A 24,021-nucleotide genomic window follows, 5' to 3' on the forward strand; every position below is an offset into this window, starting at 1 on the left:
ACTGCAAACATGGAACTTAAGCTGCAAAGAAGGATATCATACCACAAATAAAGAAACCATGCTAAAAATAGTAAAATTTCAACCACAAAGAAGAAAACTATAACCACTTAACAAATATTGACAAGATCACATAAATAGCAAGATCATGTAACAAATATAACATAGGCATCACACAAATAGAAAGACTGTCAAATATGAAAAACATTAACCTGGAAACAATGATAAAACATAGGTATAACACCTAAAACAAAAAAAAGTGTGCAGAAATGTAAACTTGAAACTCATGGTTTTGGAGTGTTCTGAAGACAGATTTTTTAATAATGGATTTGTGCAATTAACCATTTCTTTTTACCCTTACCATTCTTTAGTAAAATGAAAGATATAGATGCATGTATTATTGATAGGAACTAAATCCAAATCAAGACATAGAGAGAAATATTTTCAGCAACTTTAGGTTATTATTTTAGATTCTACACCTTCACATATGAATAAAGGTACTATTAATCTGTTTAGATTTAGAAACATATTAAATCACATCATTCTGTACCAGGGGAGTTGAAAATAAACCAATTGCAAAAAAACTATTGCAACACTGATGGTCAATACAAAACTGAGGAGATGTTGCAAAGCCTGATACAAATAGTCAATTAGAGTCTGTTCATTAATTTAGTGAATTCTTTTCCAGAGATACCAATCTTTAATACAGTATCTTTTTACAAATGGAGAGTAAGATAGACTCAAACCAATGTAAGAAATCCACACTATTAGTCTGTCCTATGGAAGACTTAGATCTGTTAAAATCTTCAGTTAACATCAAAGAAATATCTTTCCAAAGACAGTCTTCCCCAGCAGAAAAGACCAGGACCTAATCTTAAAAAATAAATCATCTGTCTTTTTCTTCTTTTATTTTGAAGTCTTTATGTTGTATATAAAGAGAACTGTGAGTTTGGGAAAGAGTCAGAGCATTGCCACCTTGCCTCAATGCTCATGGTTAGGACTGAAGGCCAGATTTGGATCTTGCGCGAATCGGTCCCCTTGTCGCTTTTTTAAAGATCTTCCCGCCCACCGACTTGGCGCTCCCTATTTAGATGTTGGCTACTGCATAGACCACAGAACGCTGCAGTCCCACCGTAAACACCCGGAAATCTCGACTGCATCAATGGTGTGATAGGCAAAAGCTGCTGTCGGAGGGAGGTCCGTCAGTTTCTCCACCGGGCCAATCAGGATGTGCCTTCCAGTCAACATGACTGCGGCGGTCAAACCTCCTCAGCTGAGTTGGCGGAATGGAAGGGATTTAAGGCTGAAACTCACCTTTCCTCACTTTCACACTTCCTGTTTCACCACGGATCTGATCTGCCAGGACCTGCAGTTGCAGCTGCTTTTTCATGACAAGCAAAACCAACGCCGTTGTGGATGCAATCAACGGTAAGGCACACTCTTACCTATTATCCATTGACTTATCTGTCAGCATTTGCATAGGACTTGTGCATTTAGAAATCGCTGCTAGATTTCTACGTGTGGTAGTATTGCTTCCAAGTTTTTCAAGTGGTCGGCTCTATGCTATGATCCATGTGCGACCAGTATGATAGTCACAAGCTGGAAACATGAATCTCAATTTTGTATGTGGTGTTTGGTGTATTTATGACATCACGGTCCTTCCTCCCAACATGTTGCACCTTTGGGGAGTGCATCAGCACATGACCCTGCAGCATGAGAGTATGGGGTCATATACCACCTAATGCATCAATGCTTGGACAAATGTAGGCCGATAGATCTTAAGAGGTTTTCCTGAATACTACTATAAGACCTTGCATCATTAGATATTGTTCTTCTTTAATGAGTGCCTAAAAAACAGAAAGGGCTTGAGGGAAATAGAGCTGAAGTTGAGGTATTCTACGTTAATATTTTGTAAGTGACTGGTTTAATCTTTTGTATATCGCTGAGCTATTCCTTAGGGAAAGAGATGTGGAGTTTGTGTACTTTCAGGGCAAGTATGTTACAGTCATTTAATCTGGAACACAGAGATAAGTAAGGGGCGTGGGCCTGAAGCATTCCAGGCTGCTCCTGTCACTAGTGGCGTATCAAGGATGCCCCATGCCTAGTGCAAGCGAGAGACATTAGGCCCACTGGTTTTGTAGTGATGGATAAGCATTATTGGGCTGCAAAAGGCCCCTCTGCATTCCTGGTGCCTCTGCACATTCTGTAGGACTGATAGCTACGATACTACCCGTTGCACTCTGTTAAATTACCTATTCTTCTTGTACGCAAAACAGAAGGAGAAGCCATTAAAACGTGTTTGCCCTCTTTTCCTTTTAGAGTAAATGATTCCCTCATAACTTTCCCATGAATGCAAAGGTACAGGCCCAATAGTCTTTCTGACCCTGGAGTCGTTTTTCTGCAATCTTCCTCCTGAATGGCAGAACCTCCACTACTCCACAAAGGAAAAAATTGTCCAAAATAAAAGAAGGGGTGGGGGGGCTGCATGCACTCCAGAACAAGCGTAACAGGCATTCTGTCCCCATGAGGGTTATAAGGAGATTCACTGCATTCTGCCCACAGGAAGGCAACAAATACATTTTAGGAAAACAAAAAATATGGAGTGGGAGCTGGACGCCCTGGCATTGGGCCTATTTCCCAACACTATAGCCCCTTCCTAGGATGCCTAGCATCTCCATCACCATGGCAGGCACGAGGATTCTTTTGGGTGTAGTTTTGACATACGAGCTGTCAGAGTGGGGGTAAACTCTAATTTCTTCTTGCTTGCCATGCTGATTGGCTGTACTATTTGGGCCAGTGTTCAGCTGCCCCCCATGACAATCTATTAAATCCCCAAATTTAAAACAAATGGGCACCCACAGGAGTCCAGGGTAGTGTGCCTTGCATGGATCCCACAATGTTTTCCCACCCACAATGCCCTTCAAACCTCAAACTTTGCCTAAAATCATGCATTTTCCTCATATTTCTATTTACAAAATTCCTACCTCTCAATGTTTCAACACTTCTCGCTATAGAAACGCTACCCCACTTGTATGGCTTGGTCTCGTGTCCACGACACAAAAGGTCCAAAATGCAAAGTGGATACATAAGCAATAGGGGTAAATATACTGTTTCTTTATGGGTTTGGCTGTAACCCAGGGAAACCTACCTTTGACGAGGGAGTTGAAATAAAGGAAGACTTACCTGAAATCTCATCCTGAAGTGGGCTGTCTGCAACACATGTAAAAGAAAAGAAAACAGGTCAAAACACGAAACATACTTTTGCTGCACCTCCCACAGAACCTCCCAGTACTAGAAGAACAGACAGGAATGGACAGAGAGTAAGGACATGGAAAGTGGGGTGTGGCCGGAAGAGGAGAATATGAGCAACAAAAAGGAAAGGGGGATCGAAAGACTTGAGAGAAGACCACTAGCTGGAGAGGAACGATCGGATCATGGATCCTGGGTCAGAGAGAGGAGGAGATGTCAAAATAAACACCGAAGTACCTCTTGAAAGCGTACCCCTTCGGAGAGGCTCCCAGTCCAGCCACACACCTAGAAGAGCATGGCTAGCACAGGTGAGTGTTCAATTCACAGGATGGCGGGCACGGGGCGAAAAACCAGGGTCCACAGAAAATGTAATCACTGAGTAGTTCAATAGCAGAAAGGACAGAGAGGTTCTGAGTTACTAAATGTAGAATGAAAGGAGGAATGAATAGAATACAAAAAGTATTAAGTTAAATACAGGGTTTGATTAAGTTTGTTTTGGGCAACCATGCCTTGTTAATGTAAAAGACCCAACTAGGTCAATGACAGAAGATTAGATGAAGTTCAGAGGAAAGTTAAACCAAAATACAAATTAAAAGAATAGTTATGAAAAGCTCCTCATGCCACAGGAATCCTAGTCAGTTTCTTAAATGAAAAGTCCCTAAAAAACAGAAGATTGAGCAGGATAATACCAGGAATAATAAAGAAGAAAAATAGGAAATACATTTAATTCAATGTACTTACCTGTGTTCATTATATTATTTCAAGAGGGACTCCAGATGGGATACCACTGTACCTGAGAAGCAAAAGATACATGAGAACATTAAGAAGATGGAGAAACCTCACCATTTCTTTATAAAAGCCGTTATTTTTGTTAAAAGTGTATAAAGGAGCTAGTCTTCAAAAGGACCTAACTCTTAAAAAAGCAAAATAAAATAGGCCAAAGGAAAATCTGAGTCTTCAGTTTTGCCTTATTTTTAACTATAACCTGCCACACTACCAAACCTCAAAATGTCTGAAAACTGAAAGCCTTAGGTGGTATCCCTTGCTTAGATCCCACCATGTTTTCCTACCCACAATGCCCTACAAACCTCACACTTTGCCTAAAGTCATGCATTCTCCTCACATTTCTGTGAGAGAAACTTCCAGAATCTGGGGGGCTACATAAACTTCCTACCACCCAGCATTCCTATACTTCTCCCGATAAAACAGCTACCAACTTGTGAGGCTCGGCTGAACGCTCACAACACAAAAGCCCTCAAAATGCAATGTGGAGACATCAGCAATAGCTGTGCTATTTGGTCCCTGAATCAATTGCCACCCAGAGAAACCTACCAAACCCCTAATTATCTGAAAACAAGAAACTTGAGGGAGTCTACGGTGATGTGCCTTGCATGGATCCCCCTAAGTTTATCTACTCACTAGGCCCTGCAAACCTCAAACTTTGCCTCAAATCACACATTTTCCTCACATTTCTGTGACCTAAACTTACTGAATCTGCAGGAAGCCATGACATTCCTACCACTCAACATTCCCACATTTGTCTTGATACAAAATACTACCTCACTGGTGTGACTGAACCTAATGACTGCAAAAAGATTGGATCAAACCAGGGACAATGTGAGTCCTTTCAATTTTCCCAATCTTTCAGGTTCTTTTTCATTCTTGCTTTTTTTTGTCGCTGGTTTTCTGTCTTTCTCTTCCTCTTTCCTTTCCCCTTTCATGTTTTTAATCTCTTTAGGTCAAAGTCTGATGAGGAAAAATAGGAACTAGTCCCCAAAAATGAGGGCTGGTTGGTCCCTCTTGAAACCACCAGCTCAGATTGAACAGTGACTCCATTCTTCTCTGAGGCACCTTATGGTGGCTGAGCATTTTCCACCATTACTGTTAAAAGCTGGAGCTCACTACCACAAAAGCTGAGATCATTCTCCTATCTTCTAAACTTCTGACAATGTCAGAAAACACATCTTTTTCAGTAGACCATATTCCTTTGAGGAGTGTTACATTGGTTTTCTGTTTTGCCCCAATATCAGCCGTGGCCGCTGCAGGTAAGAGCGGTGGGGCAGTGGGGCCTTGTGAGAGGGGATTTTGAGAGAAACACAACCTGCTGGTCTACATTTTTTTGCTAAAACTTTCCCTTAGACCTCCCCCCACATTAATTTGTGATATTTTTGATTTTGAGAGACAACCATGAGGGAAAATTAGTAATTAATTTAAATTAATAAAAATAAGTAATTAATAAAAATAAGTAATTCATTTTCCCTCGTGGTCGTCTCTCGAAATCCCCCCTCACCTGGCCCCACTGCTCTTACCTGCAGCGGTCGCTGCTGCCATGATTCTTTATGAATAACTGTTGTACTCTATGAAATATAAATTAAATAAATAAAAAGTGACACTCTAGTGCTTAAACTAACTCACTTTGGCTTTTAAGCATGGTATAGCTTTGCTCCCATTTATACTATACTCACAGTATTCTCTCTTTAAGTCCATCAAATTTGTGGTCAGAGATCAAATAGAATTATGCCAACTTGTTTTTCTTTCCTGTACTAATTTTTATGGTATATGTGTTAATGCCTTTTTACAAAAAAACTATTCAGGACTTTGTTGCTTTATTGACAGTGTAAGGCATATTTTGTATACTTGGTATCCTAGCTTCTCTTCCACCAGATCTTGCACCACTGCCTAACTCAAGAAGTTTCCAAGTGTTACTGGTAACCAAGCATCTACTGCACTAGATCATACACCACTTCCTAACTCAAAATCTGTCAACCTCCTTTGGACATTAAATAAAGATATATCCAACTGGCACTGAAAGCCTAGGTTGCTCCATGTACTCTCCAATCTTTACTCCTGCTCTTCAAACCCTACCTTGCCTCGTACTACCATCCATCTCCTGCCCCATACTACATTTTCATCTCACTTTCCTCTCTATTTCTTCACCTTTTCACGCAGTGTAGCATCTCACTCACTCAACACCTCGGTCTTTAATCTCATCCTGTGATTCGCCACTAGCTATCCCATAATCAATTTCCTTCAACTTGTCTAACAAACCACAAACATCTAACTTTCTCCTTCCACCCCGCAGGCTCATCGCCACATTGTCTGTCACACTAGATGTAAAAGCTTTAATATCTTTATATATGAGTGAACATTTATCTACTGTATGCTACTCTACTTTACTGCTCAACCCTGCATTTGCCAAATCTTCCACCCTCATCAGAGACTCTGAAGAGACTATTGGCATAATGTAGCTGTTGATTGAAAATGTACTGCTTTGCAACAGAGATAGAGCACCCTTTGTGCCAACCTGAAAATCCACCAACCTGATTTACAGACAGGTCTTCAGTATGTAGATGGCAGAGACTACTCTGTCTCTGCTGCCTACATACCCCTCTGACTGCCCGAAAGAGTAAGGAATGTCGGACGTTTGGCCACTTGTCCGTACATACGATTTTGATTGGGCAGATAGATAGCCAGTTTTTACTTTTACAAACTCCCCCCCCCCCCCCCCTTACGCCTGGGGGTTTGTAAAAATAAAAACCTTTCCATTAGCTCCAAGCCATGAGAGAACACTTCCATGGCAAAGGAGTCATTGCACTTTTATTTAAAAAAACAAAATTATGCTTTGAGATTTTGTTCTGAAAATGACGGAAGAAACTAAATGTGTGCTGTGCAGCACAGTCATGCTGATTGGGCCGCAAGGCATGCTTTCATTGCATTTACAGGAACCACCTTGACAGCAAGAGATATTTGCTATGCCGGGGACACCTCTAAATGGGGGGTGTGGGGAGTAAATTACTCCGCCATGGCGACAGTACTAACACCATTCACTAACACTTAAATCAGACACTTTATTCTCTCCTATCCATTATAATGACCACCCCCTGAATTCATAGCACTATAGTCTCTACCTTCTAAACCTTCATGTACCCATCCTAACCCTTACAAACTTGTATGCCATGTCCTTGGCCAACCTGGTAAAACCAGTGATTCACCTCACCCTTTGACTCTAAAGTCATCATCATCATCATGCAATCTTTTTTCAGATTTTCATTTATCCATTAAGGCATCAAAGTTGAGAACATCACATCACAAATCAAGATTTTGCATTGCATTTAAAACATTGCTGGGAAATACTATAATTCATTAAAATATGCATACACAAACACTACTAGTGCCTTCATCTAACATCTTAAATATTTTAGTCTATAGTTTCAACATTTCATGCTTTGGACTATGACTCATAACCCTGACTAATTTAAAATATCCTAGTTTACTTCAATTCAGGACTCTAGCTTAGATAGTATTGTGGTCACGTAAAATATTATCCCAATAAGACCTGTTCATATCTCTTTCTAAATGCTAGACTCTTCCTAAAAAAGTTAAAAACTGCCTAAGAAACATCTTCATTTCCCAGGCACTGTAAATAAAACAGACCTTCCAGGTGGAATCTAGAATTCAATTTCCATAAAATAGGTATTAAAAACTCTTGCCTTGGGGCCTTGTATAAAGAGCAGAACAGAAGCAAATGACATGTGTTTTGTGCAGATGATTGATCACACCTACATGGTGGTAGATTACAGGACCAACAGTTTTGAATAGGGAAGGCTACCAAAAAGAGGATCATGCAAAACTTAAAGAGATAGATACTGCCTACAGACAGGGTTCGTCACCCAGATCAGATAAGGTTCTATATCATTTGTTGTCACCAATGGGACATATCTTACCCGTGCTGGCATGCTTTGTGCTTTCCTTAGCCTATTATTAGTACAATAACTTCAAAGTTACATTTTACTATATCTTTTGTGTTTGCAGTAATAGTTGGCGTATTTTCAAAAAATCTTTTATGCCTAACGATTCAAAAGACTTTAGATAAAGCAAACTGCTGGATGTCATCCACCATTGTTAGACCTAAGCACTCTGATATGCATGCACACACCAAAGAGGCCTAAGGATTAGACCATGCCTTAACCCTTAACAATAGGGAAGAGAGGTTTAGAGAATCCGTTAACTATGGGAGGCCAAGCTCTTCATGGCATAAGATATTTGCTGTGCCTTGGAGAACCTGTAATAGTGCTCTCAGGAAAGAGTTTTCCACTTTTTGTAAAAGCTCTACATTAGTATATCCTACCACTGTATGATCCTGCTGAAGACACAGTTTGTTTTATAGAGCTGGATAATATCTCTTTAATAGGTTTTTTTCCCCAGTTTCTGAGTGAATCTAAACATTGTTATTTTTCTTTGATTAACACATTTTATAGAATTTCAAGCAGAAAGCATTAAGAACATTTTGACACACACTTAAATCATCAGAGGAATACATATGGCACATTCTTAAGGAATTGGCATTTGCTTGAAACAATTCATTATTGCAAAACAGCAACAGCAGCATTCCTACCACTTGTAGTCAGAATCATATATTTAATGGCCTAGCAATAACACCCACACTTGGCTCTGTGTATGGGTACAGCCCCTGGCCTCATAGACTGTTTTTTCATGTTGTACGCACCAGTCCACTCCCTGGCACTACTGGTAAAGAGTGGGAGGGGAAGGCGACCTCCATCGGGCGGAAATGTTTTTTTTGGCAACCATAAGGGCCGTCCCCAGAAATGATCGGTCAGCCCCTCGAGGACACCTCGAGGTCCCCCTTTCCCCCTTGATGCTTCTGATCGGTCAGCCACTCGAGGACACCAAAAAGAAGCATCAAGGGGAAAAGGGGGACCTTTCCCCCTGCATCCTGTGGCTCATGGGAAGTGCTGGACTGGCCATGGCTATTGCATGTGCTGGGGCATTGTACACTGAGGCTGCTGTTATATTTTCTGAAGGCCGCACTGGAGAGAAACGGGACCGCGCCAGAGACTGTGTGGCCAGATAGACGGCGGCTTGCGCCTGGCAGTCTGGGGCACTAAGAACCCTCCCTGTGCCTGCTGTTCCTCCGCCTGGCTGTATTAATTTGACCCGCGCCCGGAGACTGTGGTCCACTTGCAGGTTTACTTGCTTAACCCTTTACTGGTCCTCTACTAGGGCATGTTGTTGGACTCAGGGGACCCTGGTGGCGCCAGAGAGAGGCTTTCCAGATCTTGGGAACCCTAAATGCCAACCATGTCTTCACGACGCACCACAAAGAAGGGCCACTCGCTGTGAGAAGTTGGCCTGATGTATGATGTCACTAGTTATAGTGTACACCTTATATCAGTCCAAATACCCTTATGGTGATTGGTTGTAAAGTCAACCTTATAGACCAGCTATCCTAGTGGTAGCATGGACAAGAGCAGTCTTAGGCTAAACTCTGAATGGCATGTGAAGCCAGCTGTGATACCATATATAATCCCTTGAATACCAAATGAAAGGACACCACAACAGATATATATATATAAAATAAAGTGTATTTATTCTAAGCAAACCCTCAGCACTCTTTATGAGTTTAGAGGTAAGTACAACACAGTCTTATTAATGCATACAGTAAGTCACACAGGTAAGTAATACAGTTAGGCCCTAGGGGCCACGCAAACCATATACTAAATAAGTGGTATAAGAACCACTGTCACGGAAATAGAATAGGCCTAGGCCTAGGGAATCGCTGGGGCTACACTACACTAGCGTTAGTTAGGAAGTGGGAGGCCCACGGGATTCGTGTGCAGAGTGGAAACACTCACGCGTAATGCGTAAAAGTCAATAGCAATGTTACAGTTTAGAAATAGATAGATTTAGGACACTTCCGGAGTAGCTAGGAAGTTGAGACTTGAAAACTAGACACTAGGATAGTCACTATCCTGATGAGCACCGGAGTACCCAAGTTACCTAGCCCACAGGCTGCGGGTGCATAGGGGTGAAGATGCGTCGTTTTCGTCGTCGACTCCTATGGATGCCTGAAGAAAGATGCTGACAGGCAGTCAGGAGAGAGTGTCCGGTGGATCCCAAGGCTGGGATCAAGAAGAGAAGAAACCTGCAAGCAGAAGGGACAGAGTCAAGGTCACTAGCCAGTGACCACGTGGAACCAGGAAGGAACCAGGCGATGTCGTGAAGAGTTGCAGGTGAAGGTGAAGCTTGTCGCTGCAGCCAGGAGGACCAGGAAGCGTCGAGGACGACCAGGACCAGGAGGCGAGCTGTCCCACGAAGGCTCTTGCTGTCGGCGGCGTCGAAGTTGGACTAGGACTCACCAAGCCTTGGCAAGCGGAACCCACGAAGAACAAGGGACTTGCTTCTGGTGCAGACCAGGAAGGTCTGGGGTGCTTCTTCTTTGCAGAGAAGCGGGAGCCAGTCTGGAGGAGCCAAACCAGCGCAGAAGATTTCAGGGAGCGTCGTCACAAAGGCCACTAGCCAGCGGGCAAGCAACCGGACAGACGCGGCAAGCGGGAAAATGCTGAAGGGCCCCACGCAGGACTCGTGGAGTGTGGGGGGCTGGTCTTCGGTGCAGATGGTGCTTGGGGTTGGGGCTTCTCAATCCCCGGTGCACAACTTCGAGGGTACCTCAGAAGCTGCGCTGTAAGTTACTAGCCACTTTTCCCAGGTAGCCGGTCCCACGTCGCTCGTCGCCTCCACGGATCTCAGCTCTGCTGCAGATGTGGATGAGGGTCGGAGAAGTCTGGAAATCAAGGCTCTGGTCGGGCTCTGCAGTCGGTTCCTCGTCGAACGTTTCACAAAGCAAAGGGTAGTCACTTGATGGTGCCTGTTTGCACAGGGTAGCCACTCCTTGGCTACAAGGGAGATTCTTCAGTCTTCTTCTTTCGTCGAATGTCGAAGGTCCAGAGTTTCTGTTCAGTTTTGCAGGTTCAGGATAATCTAAAGTCTTGAGGCCCAACTCCCACTCTTATACTAATCTGGGGGGCTGGGATACCTGCTAGGTCACGCCTTATGGGTGGGACCTGGGAGGGGGTGGTTACACCCACTTCCCTTTGTCCAGTTTCGCGCCAGAGCTGGGGCTGGAGTGCCCCAGCGCCGGTTTGAACTGGACTATGCAAGGAACACCTTGTGTGCCCCAGGCATGTCTCATTCCTTTCAGCCCACCCTGCCCCAATACACTAAAGGCTGTCTGGGGAGGTGCTAGCACCTCCCCAAGCAGGAAACCTATTGTCCAGGCCTCCCTGGCTGGGATCACTCCCAGCAGCAGGAGGTCAGACTTGTGTCGTGGCAGCAGCATCCATTTTGTGATGCTGAGGCTTTGGTCAGAGGCTAACAGTGGAAGTATGATTTTAACATGTCTTTCCCTCTAGAAGGGGGGAATAATATTCTCATGTCCAGAAATGGCATGGGGGTATTATTCCCGAGTGTTAGACACCTTACACGACATGTTTTGATAAAGCCAAACCATAGTTACCATAACCGTCTAAGATTATAAGGTACTTTAAGAGTATATGGTAGGCTATATCATAGAACAGCTATAAGGACATGGTTCCGAAAGCTGCAGACAGGCTCAGCTCATGCTAGAGCACCATCTCACATGTTACCAAGCACTCTGCCTCCAGGATTGTCAAGGCCTGCCATAGGAGTGACTGATAGGTACACATGTGTCTATATGTAAGTTAGGTATAGGAATACTACACCTAAGCAAGGGGTGATTACACGACCTTGCCCCAGCTGAGTGATCAGCCAGTTGTGTCAAAATGGAAGGCCAGGCCAGGGGTGGCACAATACATGCTGCAGCCCCTGGTAGGCCTAGGGTACACCTATGCCCTGGGTACCTAGGGTACACTGTACAGGGGCCAATAAGGTGATCCTATCCAAATGGGTTATGCACCTAAAGTACATAGTATTAATTTAGAGAGAGAACAGCAGGGCTGTGGGTCTGATTAGCAGGCCCACAGCCACATCTAAGTCGAAAACCAGTAAAGCAAAAGCAAAAAGTGGGGGTGAACATAGAAAGCAGACCCTACTCTCCTACACTCGCTAAAAAAGCTTTTCACCAAAAGCGCGATGAAGAAAGGAGTCCAGATGTCTGAAACCGCAGTATCGGCGCCATCCACTGGTGGTGTCTGGGCGGAGGAGACAGCCCAGGGAGAAGCACCCATAACCAAGGCATTTTTGGAGCATTTATTTGGTACCCTTTGGAACGACTTCGCAAACCTCAAGCAGGACATAGTGACAGAGATTAAACACATTCAGCGCAATGTGGAGGATATACACTAGAGAGTGGCTGAGAAGTGCGGTGTCCACAGATCATGGTGCAAGCAGCAGCTAGCTGGTGGCAGTGGGGTGAGACCAGGGTTGTGGTGTGAAATGCGCCGATGCCCTCTATGGTTCCTTCAGGATATGAGCCAGCAGCTGCGTCATTGACGGCGTCGGGTTGCTTTTTCTTCTGTTGCAGCACAAAACACCCAGTTCCCAGTGGTAGCAAATGACCTTTATGTATTTGCTGTTCCTGAGACTCCTTGAACAGGGGGCAAGCTCTTCTTCAAGCCTTTTGAGAAACTCAAACAAAGAAGTTGCAGAAAGTTCAGTCCAGTGCTTTCTCTGCCCAAGACAGAAGCACCCACTGCAGGCCAACACAGCAAAGCACATAGCAAAGTGGTAGTTCCTCCTCACAGCTTCTCCAGCTCTTCTTCTTGACAGGCTCCTTGGTCCAAAAGAGTTCTAAAATTCTGGGGTCTGAGCCCCAATATTTCTTCCACATTTCGCTTTGTTCTCTTGTGGCAGTGAGTGTCTGTTCTTAGTCCAAACCAGTTCTGTCCTCTCTGGCCCAGCTTCGTGGCAGGAGGTGGAGATGGCATTGTGTAAGGAAAACCAAGCCTGTTCAGGCTCAAGGAAATCTCCTCCCACTACTCTAAATGCAGCCAAGGTCTGTTCAGCCCAGCCCTGACTCATCCAGGAAAGGCAGGACACACCCCAATCCCCCAGTAGCTGTCTTCAGTGAATGCACATCCCCAGCCCTTGTCAATCCAAAGCCAAACAGTCTATCCACATCCCAGCAGAGGCACACCTGACGATAAAGGAAGAAAATGCCTACTTTCTGAAAGTGGTATTTTCAAAAACACAATTTAAAAACCATTTTTACTAAAATATGTATTTTTAAACTCTGAGTTCAGGCATTCTAAACTCCATTCTCCTATCTTGTCGCAATGGAAAGTTATACTTGTAAGATGTTACAAAGTTTTTCTCATTCTATCCTGTGGGACAGATAGCCTTTTAATAGTGAAAAGCTAATTACACTGTATTTCACTATCAGGACATGTCACATACATCAGTATCTGTTCTGCCTTTCACACACACTGCACTCTGCCAATGGGGGTACCCTGGGTCTCCCTGAGGGGGTGCCTTATATGTAAGAAAAGGGAATGTTAGAGGCCTTGCAAGTGGGTGCACTTGCCAGGTCGACATGGCAGACACAAACTGCACTCAGACACTTAAGTGGCAGGTCTGGGATACCTTTACAGAGCTACTCATGTGGGTGGCACAATCAGTACTGCAAGCCCACAAGTAGCATTAGATTTACATGCCCTGGCACACCTTCTGCACTTCACTAGGGACTTAACCAGTAAATCAAATAAGTCAAACATGGAAACACCAATTCACAAACATGATTTACCTTAGGAGCACTTGCACTTTAACACTGTTCAGCAGAGAGAAAGTGCGCAGAGATACTAAACCAGCAAAAACAGAGTCAAAACCAGGAGGTCAGAAAGCAAAAAGACAGGTGAAACACGCCTAAAGATGACAGGTCTAATAAGAGATCTAAAACCTAAGAACACTATTTGCGGTGGAGTTCCCGAGCCAATTTTAACACCGCCTATCAACATCACACGCACTGTCACAAATCACAAAAAATAGCTCCGCTGTAATCCAGCATCGTAGCACACCCTGGAAGCATTCGGCGACCAGGGTGGGAACCCAAACTGCAGTATTTGCCACCTGACAAGGACAACGAAGACCTTAGAACTCAAACCAGGAACGACTAGGACATTACGTAAACATACCAATTGTAACTCAATTAATGTAGTCTATCTGATGAGATGTACCTGCGGTTTTAAATACTTTGGTCTGACCACAAGGAAAATAAAAACCTGGATTAATGAACACCAGAGCAACATCAGGTACAAAAGAAAACCAACCAAACTGACAGAGTATTTTTTAACTCAAGGACACAGACCCGAAGGCATGACCTAGGTCATTATTGAACAGTTAGAGAACACCATGAAAAACATAAAGAAACATCTGTTTGAGATGGAGCAACATTGGATCTATTGGATGTCAACTCTAAAAAACGGGTTGAATAATCATATCCCTTGGAACACAATTCTGTAATTTGATTGTCATTAACATGACATAGGATTCTGAACAATTGACAAGAGCCCCCACCCTGAATGATACAAAAGAAACAGTACTTTCACTTCTAGGAAAATCAATCAAACACCAGCTCCCCTATTACATAAGAAAGTACACACTCTCCCTCCAGCAAACAGTACCTACAGAAGAGATAATCAATTATGATTAGCAAAGGTGCAATAATAGAAATGAATACATTATAAACACTCACAATGATTTACATTTATATATAGAGGAGGCAAATAATTATGAATAATTATGGTACAAAAATAGGAATTAAAACATTTGAAACACTGAGATTGAAAAATATATAATTTGCCTATAATCTCTGCTTATTATGATCCAGACAATACATTGTGCATTACCACAATTTACTTTCAAGTAGTTTGCTTTCTGATGACCCATTCTGACAATAGAACTAGCACACAGCGGAGGGAGGCAGGTACTGCTGTGGTCTCCATGGTACCTATAATTACAAACACTAAGCAACACATCAACGTAGTCCCCGTACGGGACGAGTTGACGAAACAGTAATGCTGACCCCGTAGCATCACATGCCGACACGCCCATGCGTGCCTTGACCCAATGACATCCCGGGGGTCAAACACCGCCCGAGGAGGATGAGGCTGAGAACCGAGTCGACTGAATTAGATGAACAGACGGACACTGACACTAACCAATGAGCGTCACGCCCGACAGCCCACTCATGTGCAGAAAACTTAGGAAAAAAGTAGTTGAGGTCAAAACATGAGGCACTGCACAAGATGCGAAACTCGCGAGGACGATGTACAGGTATATCGGAGGGTAGAACCTGACTATATACACTAAAGTATAAAAGTGCTTTTCCGATCTTGAACCTAATAAATAATAACCGTGATCTAATGATATGGCAGTCACGCATGCTCAGGTGCAGTCTGATGCATCTGGTGCAGGCACATGCATCAAGAAAAGCTTTTGCGAGTCATTAATTGCGATTATTAAGGAATCGCAATTAAGGACTCTCAAAAACCTATGCAGGTAGGAATCGCTTTTAAAATTGAAATTCCTAAACATTCCTTAATTGCGACTCTTAAATTATGAGTCGCAATTAAGGAATGGCTTTCCATTCATTCCTATGGGCCTATAGCAATTTCACAGGTGCAAAGGTATCAAAATGACACCTGTTGCTCCCCTGAAATTGTGATGTGCACCCATGTTGCGCACACACATGTCCCAAGGGCATGTGTGTGTGCAACCTGAAACCTTGAAAAATGCACTTTAGTGCATTTTTCAAGGTTTTTTGCAAAATACAGACCAGAGTAATTTCAATGTATTTTGCGGCCCCAAATAGCAAATTCGCTATTTCTAAGTGCTTCTAGCATTGCATTTAAGGAATCGCAAATTGCGATTCCTTAAATGCAATCTCAATTGAGGAAATCGCAATAAATTGCGATTTCATAAATTGCGAGTGCCTAACACTTTAATGCATCGCAAAAGGCCTTTTTGCGGGCGCAAACGGCCGATTTTTGCTAATTGCACCGTAGATCATGTATGTTACTGGCTGAATTTGTGCCAACATTCTCATACAAGGACTATGTTATCCCAACATACAGAATACCTTATAGTACATAAAGTGTCACTTATGGAAATTAGGAGTGGCATAAGTATAGGTGCTCCCAGACCCTGTATAGATCTACCTTAATTACAATGTCTTTTTCTCATAACTTTATTTTTCCAAGATTGATCGCAAGACGTAATTATCTCCACCAATGATCAGGTTTATAAGTAGAAACCATAATTCTGCATGCCAGAGCGCCACTGTTTGTTTTGTTTTTGGTCCCAACGAAAGTCACATTGACCCTTAGAGGCATGAAGACGGATGGCTGAAACATTGAGGATAAGTGGGATCAATTAATATCACAGGAATATCCACCAATGCTTTTAAAAGTTGACTAGGACCTCCAATATGAAAAATCACTATTTGGGGCGTGTCCACGATGGTGGCCGAATGAGTCGAGTTCCTTGGAGCTCTGCTGGACACTTTTGCTTCTGGGCCGAATCAGCTGCAGAGGGGGGCTCTCAGTATTACATCCACTTCCCTCCGCTTACTGGACATTTGCCCTACCATTAGGGGGTGATGGTCCCTGATGATGGTGTGAGGTCTCCCGCCTCGGCGAAGGAGGTGCAGCCAGACATGGCAGTGAGAGCATCCTGGGGGACCCAACAAGGAGGTGACTAGTGGCAGAGCGGCTCTCCCGGGAACATTGGGGAGCCATGTTCCAGGCTGCTGTGGAAGGTGCCCACCTTGGTTTCTTTGCTGGTAGGTTTACAGCCATGCAGGCCAGGGGGGCAGTGTGGCGGAGAGTGGCTGTGGCCTGGTGTGCTGGATGTGGGGGACTGAAATGGAGGCCCGCTTCAAGGACCAGCAGCCTCCTGGCCCTCTGTGCACTGGTTCCTGACGTGTTCTGCACCTTCACTTTCATGCCCCCCGTTAGGGAGCAGGTGCGGGAGTGTACCGTTGACTGCTGGATTAGCCTTGCCATTTGGCAGTGTGGTGGGCCCAGCCGGAATGACTTCTCTCCCGCCCCGCTCATCTTTCTGGCTGGGGGGCATGAGGCGAGGGTCAGAAGCTCCGGACCTTATGCCGCCCACTGGTAGTGGGCCAGTTTGCCTCAGTGGTTGGCTCCCTCTCCCCCACTGCCTCCTGTGGCTCATGGGAAGTGCTGGACTGGCCTTGGCTATTGCATGTACAGGGGACGTTGTAAACTGAGGCTGCTGCAGGGGCTGTTATATTTGCTGGAGGCTGCACTGGAGAGAGAGGGGGCCTCACCTGTGACTCTGTGGCCCCGATAGACGACAGCTTGCACCTGGCAGTCTGGGGCAAAAAGAACCATCCCCTTGCCTGCTGTTCCTCTGCCTGGCTTTATTCATTTGACCCACGCCCGGAGACTGTGGTCCACTGGTAGCTTTACTTGCGGAACCCTTAACTGTACCTGTACTAGAGTGCGTTGTTGAATCCGGGGGCCCTGGTTGCGCCAGAGAGAGGCCTTATCGAACCTTGGGAACCCTAAATGCCAACCATGTCTTCACAACGCACCACAAAGAAGGACCCCTCGCTAAAAGAGCTCTTCATCCAAAGCACAAGGAAGAAAGCAGACCAGATGCCTGAAACCACAGTATCAGGGCCATCCACTGACAGTGCCCAGGCGGAGAAGGCGGCCCAGGGAAAAGCACCCACAAACAAGGCATTTTTGGAGCAGTTATTTGGTACCCTTCGGGACGACTTCGCGAACCTCAAGCAGGACATAGCCATGAAGATAAAAGACATTTGGCACGATGTGGAGGATATAAGCCAGAGAGTGGCCTCATTGAAGCAGGGACAAGACGCCCAAGGGGGAGGAACTGGATGGCCATCGTTGGGAATTGTTGGACCTACTTGCTCGCCTTGAGACCCTCACAGGTAAGTAGTGCACTCTACAAAACCTTGATTGATTGATCAGAATCTGGAACTACGCTGTCAACTGAAGACCTTGAGAACAGGTCCCGCCGTTCCAACATATGTATTAAGGGAGTTCCTCTGCAGCCAGCCTTAGGCAACCTTGAGGGCTTTGTTGTTTGTCCCTTTAAACATGTGGGGGAACATGAGATTATCCTGGATCACTCGCACCGGGCGGATCACCACACCACTGCACAGGGTCAACCTCAGAATATACGTACTTGCCTACATTAACTACAGTATTATCGCCAAAAAGAAACCATTATTGCTGCAGTTCGTGACAAGATCGTCATAGAGTTTGAAGGTTTTAGGCTGTGGCTTTACCAAGATCTCTCTATGCTTATGCTATAATGGCGGAGGGCCCTTCGACCTCTGACATACTTTTCCCAGGGTCAGAACATTAGATATAAGGTGGGCCACCCATTCCACCTTCAACTTGTATGGCAGGATGAAGTCTGTGTCATTCATACTATCAAAGATGCCCGGGCCCTCCCTGACATGCTGACTTTTCAACCGAACACTCGGGCCGTATCGCCTTTCCAGAGCCCGACGGCAGCTGGACCCGACACCCAGTGCTCCACTAGATGCAAAAAGAAACTCATGAATAAGCCCTCAGAAGCTGATAGTCATAGAGAACGTGCCAAACTACTTAAGCTACTGCAGCAGGTGGATGATACTACGGGGGCAGATGGTGACTGAAGATTGCCATTTGACTTGTTGTCTGTTTACTCCGCACTAGAGGGGTCTCCCTGTTTGGTTCTTGAGGACAGTCTCGGCAGGCCAGTGGCTACCTCCTCCACTTGTAGTCTGTAGTTCTCGTCTACAACATGGCCCCTTGTTTATTGCTTGTTGTTGTCCCCAGGCGGGGGCCATCTTCGACTCAATGTTTTCCCACTTTTAGACTTGGCATCTTTTGGTGTGGCTCACCTGACTTTTTGCTTTCTGACCTCCCAATTTTGACTCTGTTTTTGCTGGTTTAGTGTCTCTACGCACTTTCTCACTGTTGTTCAGTGTTAAAGTGCAAGTGCTCCTGTGGTAAATTGTTATTATGGATGGGTGTTTCCATGATTGGCTGATTTGATTTACTAGTCAGTCCCTAGTACAGTGCACCGTGAAAGACATCCTTTACAACAAATGCGATACAACACATTCCATTACAACGTAGTTGTTACAATGACAGTGTTGTTACATCGCAAACTATTACAACGCAAGCCATTACAACGACTTGCTGTAGGGGCAGAAGGTGTTGGTTTTGAAATCCAACACCTTCCCTACTGTTGCACAAACTGGAGTTGGAATAGTAAATAATACTATTCCGACATCTAGCGCCCCCTACAACAAGTCGTTGTAATGACTTGCATTGTAATGGTATGCGATGTAACAACGCAGTCGTTGTAACAACCGCGTTGTAATGGAATGGGTTGTATCGCATTCGTTGTAATGTCACATATTCGTGCACCATGTGTGCCCAGGGCCTGTAAATCAAATACTGCTTGTGGGCTTGCAGCACTAGTTGTGCCACCCGCACAAGCAGCCTGTAAATGTAACTCGGGCCTGCCATTGCAGAGCCTGTGTGCAGTCTGGTACTGCCATGTCGTCTTGGCAGGTGCACCCACTTGCCAGGCCCTAACCTTCCCTTTTCTTACATGTGAGTCACCCCAAGGTAGGACAAAAGTACCCCAGTGGGCAGGGTGCAGTGTCTGTGAAAGCTAGGACATGTCCTGGTGTGTGTGTGGCATGTGCTGATAGTCAATTACTGCCAAATTCGTTTTTTACTATTGCAAGGCTACGTTTCCCATAGGACAGAATAGGACAGAATGGGGAGTTTGTTTATAGCATCTTATAAACATTACTGCCCCTGGTTACAAGGTAGAGAAATAAAGTTTAGTATGCCTGAACTCAGAATCTACAGATGCATCTTTTAGTGAAGGTGAGTTTTACATTCTGTGTTTGAAAATACCACTTTTAGAAAGTAGGTATTTTCTTGCTCAGCCATCCAGTGTGTCTCTGCTGGGATTGTGGATTGACTGTCTGGCTTCGGGATGACAGGGGCTGGGGAGGAGCAGTTGCTCCAGAGAGTCTAGATGGGTGAGTCATGGGCTGAATAGACCTGTGCAGCATTTAGAGTAGGGGGATGAGATTTCATTTCACCTGAATGGGCCTGGTCTGCCTCTGACAATGCTGTCACCGCCTCCTACCAGGAAGCTGCACCCCTGAGGACATAACTGGTTCTGGCTGGGCACAAACAGTCTCTGCCTGAGAGGATCAAGGATTTTTGGCTATAGAAAGTGGGGCCCAGACCCCTAAACTTTAGAACTCTTTTGGAACCAAGAAGACTTCCAAGTAGAAGAGCTGGAGAAGCTGTGAGGAGGGACTACCACTTTGCTATGTGCTTTGCTGTATTGGCCTGCAGTTGCTGCTTCTGGCTTGGGCAGTGAAAGGACTGGACTAAAGTTTCTGCAATTTCTTTTTGTGAGTTTCTCCAAGGGCTTGAGGTAGAGCTTGCCCCCTGTTCACAAAGTCTTAGGAACAGCAAAGACTTCAAGTTCTTCTGCCATCAGCACTGGGGACTGTGTGTGTTGTGCTGCAACAGAAGAAAAAGCAACCAGACACCATCTACAACACCGCTGCCAACTCCATGTCCTGAAGGCACCGCAGAGGGCACCGCTGCACCGCAACCCTGGTCTCACTGTCGATGCCAGTTGATGCCGCCATCGAGCCGCTGCTTGCACTGCGACATGTGGGCACCGCACTCTGCACTGCCTCACTTCACACCGTTGCCCTGGTATCCCTGACGAGGACGCTCCACACCGACATCGACGCCACTGCTTGCACCATGGTTCGAGGACACCTCTCGTAAGTTACACAACACACTGGCATCATCCCGCACCGCAGCCTTGCCCTTCTGACGCGGCACCATCAACTTCAGTTCGTCAGCCGACGACATCGCTTCAGCAACGACGACGACGCTGCTTGCACCATGAACTGCCAGCACCGCAACAACCGCTGCATCACTACACACCACAGCATTGGTCTCACCAATGCCGCTGGCTGGACTACCGTCACTGAACCGCTGCCTGCATCATGACCTGAGGGCACCGCACCGATGCACTTCGCACCGCAGCACTCAACGCCTGCCGGCACTCCTGACTTCAACCACGAGGAGTTTGAGATGCAACGCATGTGACTTCAAGGGCCCAACGACTCCTACTCCGACTTCCAGAACCGACACCTGCAGACACTGTGATTTCGGAGCTCAACGAGGGTCGCCGATGCCCTGCATTTCTAAAGGTACTGTTTTGCGGGTCTTCTCGACACCGTAGCTGGCCTACGATGCTGCGGTCAGCCAGAACTGTTTGGAATTTTTTGTTCACGATGCCGTGATAGCCCCAGACAGAGCTATCAACTTCAAGGAACTTTAGTTCAAGTTTATTTTGATAACTGAAGATTTCTAATGTACTGTATTGTGGATTTTTAACATTTTTGGTCTTGTCTTTAGTATATAAAAATATTGGATATTTTTCTAAACTGGTGTGGTGTCCTTTTGTAGTGCTTTCACTGTGTTACTGTTGGTTATGGGCAAATGCTTTACACACTGCCTCTAAGATAAGCCTGACTGCTCATGCCAAGCTACCTAGGGGGTGAGCAGGGGTTATTTTAGGAGTAACTCCCTTATCCTGATTAGAAGGAAGGGTCTCTACTTGGACAAGGTGCAAACCATTGCCAACTTGAGAGCCCCATTTCTAACACCCCCCCCTTCTTATGTCTCCTCAATCCACTTCTTTTCTTCTCTCTCTCTCCTGCTCCAGGTACCTTTTAGAACATACACTACTCAATCTGGCATAATCCTGACGAGAGTATGCAGCACATTGCATCGTCACCCACATACACATGGTGATATCCATTCTTAGCCTCAATGTACGGGGCCCTAATGCACCAGTTAAGCATTTAGCCCTCCTTTCATTCCTTAGGAACATTAGATGTAATATCTGTCTGTTGCAGAAAATCCACCTGTTGCAAAGGGATTGGAGACGGGTGTGCTCTCGCTTGTTGGGCCCCCAATATTTTTCATTAGGGGTGGCTGAGAAGGCGTGGGTTGTGATCCTTCTCGCTGCACACTTTTTGGGGCGGGTGGAGCAGGTTTATATGGAAAACCCAGGCAGGCTCCTGGCACTGCAAGTTATGGTGAAGGGAACCCGGTACACTCTGGCCACGGTATATGCGTCTGTTGATCATCAAGAGTCATTTCTGAGGGATTCCCTAGGGCAGTTGCTGACTACACCAGGCTATTGTGATGGGTGGGGATTTCAACATTGTGATGGATGCTAAGAGGAAAAGGTCCACACCACTGCTGGGTCAGGTTGGTAGCCCCACGTCAAGCACTAGACAGTGGCTGGGGGAGGCGGGTCTGACAGATATATGGAGACATATGCACCCCACATCGACTGAGTACACTTTCTTCGCAGGGGCACACCAAACTTAAGCCCAGATTGATTACTTCCACACATAACCACGGGTAACGCAAGGGACAGTTTCTGTGGATATTGGTGCTGCAGTACTCTCTGACCACTCCCCTATAATTCTGCAATATGAGCCCTTGAAGTGTGGCAGCTTAACACAAAACGTCTTACCTATCATCATATCCTAACAGGAACCTCGACAGCCATAACCGTATTTTTAAAGACTACCAACACGATGGACATTTCTGTTCCTACCCTTTAGGAGACTTTAAATACAGTTCTGCGAGGCCACTTTATTGCTATAGCCACCAGCTATGATAGGGGTAGACATACCAAGCGTCTCCAATTAGAAACCCAAGTCAAGGAATTGAAGGTTTCTCATACCCAGTCAGGCTAAATGGCAGTTCCCCAACAATTGACGGCATTGAGGAAACATTTACAGGTGCTGTGTTTGGGGAGAGCAGAATATGCACTGCTCAGGGTGAAACAGAAATACTACGCTGGGAGCAATAAGGCATGTTGACACATCATGTCAGAACGCAAGCAGTTGACCGGAGAATCACTGAACTAAGGGGACCTGAAGGTTCCCCACGATCTTGAGATGAGGAAATTGCTCAAGACTTTGAGGTCTTCTATGCCGCTCTCTTTGCAGCAGACTCCCTCTTAGAGTTTGATGCTGTAACCTACCTGTCCAAGGAACCCCTTCCACAATCCCGCCAGTCACATTCACTGCCCTTGACACCGATATTAAATCGCAGATGTTCTTGGCAGCCATTCAAAATGTACAACCTGGTAAGGCCCCTGGCCCAGATGGCTATGGCGCTGAATTTTATAAAGTCCTTAGTACACAGCTAGCCCCCGTTATAGCGCAACTTATTAACACTTTTAGTGCAAATGGGGCACTGCCAGAGTCAATGCGACTCGTGACTATTACTGTGATCCTCAAGGCAGACAAGGATCCCAAATGCTGCGCGTCTTACCCACCAATCTCCCTTTTGAATGTAGATGCAAACATTTTCACAAGTATTCTGGCCCGCAGACTGGCTCCCTATATCCGGGGGCTGGTTGACCCTGACCAAGCCGGTTTTGTGCCGGAGCGAGGGTGTAGCGATAACACAAAACGGCTGTGCCACTTAATGGATAAGGTGTGACGTATGCAGGTGCCGGCCCTTGGGCTATCGATCGATGCCGAAAAGGTGTTTTGATCGGGTCCACTGGCCCTGCCTACACTTAGTTCTGGAGGGTATGGACTTCGGCTCCCGATTTACCAAATGTGTCATTGTCCAAGTGAATGGAGTGTTGGCCGAACCATTTGCTATTTTCCGTTGGACCAGGCAGGGCCTTTTCCTATTGCCTCTCCTTTTTGCACTGTTCATGGAGCCTTTCACAGAGTGGAATACATGGCAACCCCCAAATTGCGGGCATCCAAATGGGTGGAAGGGAGCATAAAATCATGATATATGCAGATGTCCTTCTGACTCCAACCTACCTAGACACTACATTAAATGTCGTGATGGTAGAATTGGCCACATTTGGTGGAGCATTCAGGTTCAAGACTAACCTGCAAAAATCCTCCACTCTTAA

The 24,021-nt window shown here is 45.4% G+C and overlaps 1 long non-coding RNA gene across 1 annotated transcript in view; it reads right to left on the bottom strand.

Moving 5' to 3' along the window:
- Positions 1-24,021, bottom strand: part of LOC146811993 (uncharacterized) — a 133,435-nt gene that overhangs the window by 8,680 nt on the left and 100,734 nt on the right. The window contains exons 2-3 of the long non-coding RNA XR_014965857.1: positions 3,988-4,039; positions 3,181-3,207 (exon numbers count right to left, since the gene is read on the bottom strand). This is a non-coding gene — a long non-coding RNA (uncharacterized LOC146811993). The remainder of the gene's footprint in view (positions 1-3,180; positions 3,208-3,987; positions 4,040-24,021) is intronic.

Source organism: Triturus cristatus, chromosome 7 (assembly GCF_964204655.1).
Source record: "Triturus cristatus chromosome 7, aTriCri1.1, whole genome shotgun sequence".
Lineage (NCBI taxonomy): Eukaryota > Metazoa > Chordata > Amphibia > Caudata > Salamandridae > Triturus > Triturus cristatus.